Source organism: Chrysemys picta, chromosome 7 (assembly GCF_011386835.1).
Source record: "Chrysemys picta bellii isolate R12L10 chromosome 7, ASM1138683v2, whole genome shotgun sequence".
NCBI classification, from domain to species: Eukaryota; Metazoa; Chordata; order Testudines; family Emydidae; genus Chrysemys; species Chrysemys picta.
The window spans coordinates 74,884,088-74,889,200 of NC_088797.1; positions in this window are offsets into that span (position 1 = coordinate 74,884,088).

Consider the following 5,113-nt stretch of genomic DNA (forward strand, 5'->3'; position numbering starts at 1 on the left):
ACATTTATAACAGCATTGAAATAACAGTCAGTAGCCACGATCCAAAGCAAGACTAATCATGTTCTCAGCTACAGGAATGAACAGGAGACAAATTTGACTAGTTTAAACTTGCAGTAATTTCACAGCATCTATAAAGATTGTTAAACTTCAAAGACTGAATCAACTATAATGTTTCAGAGGTGAGAGGAGAACAAGCAGCCCAATTTAAAAGGGACACTAAGGCTCTTGAATGTACTAAGCTTGGTTTTGGCTGCCAGGGATAGGTGAGCATCTCATCACATTGTCCATCTGCTCTGGCAGATGGATCATTCCACTAACCTGCTATCTCGCAGGCAGAGGGGACAGATAGGAGGAGATATACACCCATTTGTGATGCTGAAGAAAGCTAGTGTCCTGGTTGTGTTCTTGGCTGAAACTCACAGCTGCAAAGTTAAGTTTTAACAGGGCTACTGCTCACTTTGAGGAGATGATGGACTTTGAAATCTGAAGGACAGTTAAACATCAATCAACTATTTAAGAAAACAGTAGGATAAAGTCTGGGCCATCAATCCTAGTGACAACACAGGCCAAATGGCAGCAGCAGCAGCAGCAACAAAGGGGCAGACCTTATTGCCCAAGGACCAAGCACACCCCAGCGCCGCAGTACACAAAGGCTGAGTAAGCATGCTTTGGACAGGGAATCTAAGATGGGTTGAGGGAAGAATTCCTTCAATTTGCTTCCCAGTGGCTTGACATGATGTGACTGAATAACTGCTTAGCTGCTACCACTGCAGCCCATGGACTGTAGCAGCAACAGGGAGGTACAGTCATGTGGTGGAATCACTGGCCACACTTCCTCTCCAATATATGATGCCTGTGAAGTACCCCATACAGCCTGTGGCCTCCTACCCCGCACAGCTTACTGTTCGGATATAGATATTCAGGCCTGTCTGTAAAGACTTTAAGAATTTAGGTATATGTTTATCATTTAGCTAGTTATAGAGGTATAAAAGAAAGAATCAAAATCACTGTCTGCCTGAGTAAGGGCCTTCTCTCACTGACAGTCTGAGGCCCTGTTCTTAAGAGAATTATGTTACAATATGTTAGGATTGGTTAGATAGATTTCAGTAAAATGACTGGTTAAGGTAGGGTGACCAGATAGCAACTGTGAAAAAAAACAGGACAGGGGGTGGGGGATAATAGGCGCCTATATAAGAAAAAGTCCCCCAAAACGGGACTGTCCCTTTAAAAACGGGACATCTGGTCAGGGCCGGCTCTGGCTTTTTTGCCGCACCAGGCAAAAAAGCCTCCAGCCGCCCCACCCCCCAGGGAGCATGGCAGGGGAGGGCGGCGAGCCTGGCCACGGCCCCACTCTCCCCGACTGGCTGGAGCGCCGGAAGGAGGGCGGAGAGCCCAGCCACGGCCCTGCTCTTCCCGGCCGGCCGGAGCGCCGGGGAGAGGGCGGCGAGCCCGCCACGGCTCCGCTCTTCCTGGCGGCCGTAGCGCCAGGGGGAGGGCGGCGAGCCCGGCCGGGGCTCCGCTCTCCCGGACCAGCAGGAGCGCCAGGAGGAGGGCGAAGAGCCCGGCCGCGGCCCCGCTCTCCCCAAACGGCCGGAGCGCTGAGAGGAGGGCGAAGATCCCAGCCGCAGCCCCGCTCTCCCCGGGTGAGCACCGCCCCCCCTCCAGGTGCCGCCCCAAGCACATGCTTGGAGGGCTGGTGCCTGGAGCCGGCCCTGCATCTGGTCACCCTAGGTTAAAGTATAGCTGAGAATATTACTATATAAATTAGGGGCAAACAGGAAGTAAGTTGGGATTCGAAAATAAGGAAAAAGGAACTTAGATTTAAGCTTGCTGGAAGTTCACCTCAATAAACATTGAATTGTTTGCACCTTCGAACTTGAGGTATTATTGCTCTCTGTTCATGTGAGAAGGACCAGGGGAGTGGGACAGTGACGGAATAAGCCCTGTAACACTTACTATGGTGATTCTGCAGCTGTCTGCACCTGCAGGAGGAGAGGGCTGCATGTGGCCCAAGGAAGGGAAGATTCACTGCCACTGCAAGACCTTTAGGGCTGGAAAATAACAGCTAGAGTCCAGCAGAGGGACAAGCCAGCCATAGTTGCCAGAGAAGAGGATGAGTTGTGGTGTTCCTAGGGAGATCAGCAACTTTCATTATAAAATCTTGCATGTGAAACTAGCTCACCTGAGGTTAGTCTGCCTGCTCCAGATAACTCACTCTGTAGGTTTCCTTAGAGCTGCTGGCCCAGGGCAGGAAATAAGGTAGAGGAAGCCAGGCTTCTGATACCACTAAATCCTATGCTCTAAGAGAGAACAGGAGACGGGGCAAGACATGACAAAGCAGGGATCAAATATATTTTCAGTAGCACTGTGGCAGATGGTCTAACATGCAGGGTCTTTGTGGTAAAACTAGCCACTATTTCCCCAGAGGTGCTCCCCAGGGTTTGACTCTGGCCGGCCAGGCTGGCTCTATCAACAGGTGGTTGGTCCCCTGACCCTAACAAGGTCTTCTAAGGACAGCATGTTTTCCTTTCTTTGGCCACAAGAGGTGCCTATGACAGCAGAAGCAGCAGGGGCTTATTACTACCAGGAGAATGAGACAAAACAGAGGGATCAAATATCTAAAATAAACTGACACTGTTTTTCCTTCTGAGCTATCTAGGTATCTATACTGCACTAATGAGTGCCTTACAGGTTAATTAAGTGTTCAGAAGGTTCTTCTCTCTCACCTGTAGCTTCCCCCCCACACCTCCTCCCTGCTCTGATTCCCCCGTCCCCTCACCTCTTCAATGCCCTCTTTCATTCATCCAGCTTTAAAATGAGGGGTCAGGAAAGAGTCAGTCCAGCTTGAAATGCAAAAGTGAAACTCTGAAGCATAGGACGTAAAATTAGGATGGGTAACATTCTTTGCAACTATCTAATTAGAGCCACATGCAATTATTTTGCCAAGTTGCTGGTCAACATTTTTGTGATTTCACTGCATGTGATTTTGTGCCTTCAAAATGTTTTTTTCTCACAAGGCTTTGAGAACTAATTTTTTTGCAACGCCATGTTGGCATATGAAGTGTGTCTTCATCTGAATACTATTTTGAATTTCAAAACTGGATTATTTATCTGAAAACAGGACTATTTTTTGTATGAACATGAGCCCATTGTCTGCTGAAACTGCATAATGTGCTAACATTAGCATGCAACTCCATTTGCAAGTTGAATCAAGTTAAAAATGTCTGCAAGAAAAAAAGGGATCCTGTTTTCAAGGTAACAATGAAAATTTTTGAAGGTTTTGACTAATTGGACCATTTCCTAAAAAACCCCACAATCAAACTGTCACCAATGTTTTCAGACTTCACTGCAAGCATTTTGTACAGCCCCAGTTTTCACTCTTGGGTATTTGTAATGATTTCAGGTACCTACAGAAACCGAGAAGGAGCACACACATTAAAAACACAAGGTTCTACCTGGCAGCATGTTTCAATCACATCATTTCAGCTTCTATTCCCCTAAGCTTGTAATCACGCTGTATATTAGCTGTTTTAACAGAAGATCGGCCTGGCTGTTGGAAATGGCTAGTTTTTACATCCATATTTCAGATGTCAAGGAAGTCAGTATCTGAGGAGGCCGTTAAAAAAATGAAACAATTACAAGTCAATAAAAACTCAAAAGCCTTGGGTCAGCGAGCAACAGCAAACCCACCAAACTTCAAAAAACAAGAGGCCCAATTCCCTTCTCATATCAGTGTAAATGAAGAGTAACTCCACTGCTGTCAACAGTTACTCCAGCAAAAGTGAAGAGAAGCAGGGTGGAGACTTAGCATTGCACAGAATAGGGAACCATATAGAGAAAACTGACTTTCCATCAAAAGTGAATAAAGGGCCAAATCTTTGTTCCCCTTACCCCAAGTGGGCATGAAAGCACCTAGGAGATAGAAAAGCCACATTCTGGCAGTAAAGTGGAAGAATGGGCTTGTCCAGAAGCAGAGAACCTGCATAGAAAGACTCTGTACTATTTTCTCTGCCATGATGCTTAGAATAGTGGGCAGCCACAGGAGTGGAAATGGATCCATGCATAACCAGCTGATTTCCTTTAAAGTCCCTTACTATCTTCTGCTTCACTGCCTTGTGCTCTCTCATGTCTCTCCAACTGCTCTGTCAATTGTCCCTTTGTGCTGACTCTCTTCTCTCACTGCCAGCATTCCTCAAGGTTCTGTTCCTGGTCCCGTTATGTCCCACATCTACCCCTTAAACTCATGTGACCCCATAGCTTCAATTCTACATCAGAGACTCCTAAATCTACCTTCCCCCCCCCCATCCCTGACCTCTCCTGTTTTATCCAGTCTAACCAGCCCCAATTTAACAGAAAAATTGACCTTATCTTTCTGCCTAAACCCTTTCCCCCCTTTCTCCCTGCTTCACTGCGGCAAAGGGCACCCCTATCCTCCAAGACACTCAGCCTTGGAGTCAAATGTAAACTCCTCTCTCCAGAGGCCATCACCAAAACCTAGCTGGTTCTCTCTCTACATCATTCCCTCTATGGCTTTGCACCTCCTCACCACCCTCCAATGTATCCAAATGGCCGCTGCTAAAATCATCTTTCTTGTGTGCTGCTAGGATCATATAATTCCCCTCCAATTGCTTCCTCTTGTCACCATGTTCAGGCTTCTTGTCCTCAGCTTCAAAACTCTGCATGACTCCACCTGTGCCCACATCCCTGCTCTAATTATGTATTATCTACTACAGCAATGCTTACCAACCCCAAAAGAGATTAAGCCCCGTTGTGCTAGGCACGTTGATACACATAAAAAGAGACAGCTCCTGCCCTAAAGAGCTCACACGCTAAGTAGACAAGATAGACAACAAGTGGGAGTCATTATTCCCATTTTACAGAAGGGAAACTGAGGTGCAGAATAGTAAGTGACCTGACCCATGGTCACACAAGTAGCATGTAGCAGCAGAGAACTGAACCACACATTTCTAAACCCCAGTCCAGCAGCTTAGCCACAAGCCCACCTTTCCTCTCCATGTATTCTTATTTCCTTCACTCCACCCTTCTTGCCTCATTATTCCCTTATGCTCCCAGGCTTGTCTTTGGTTTTTCATGCTGCTCCGTGAGTCTGAAA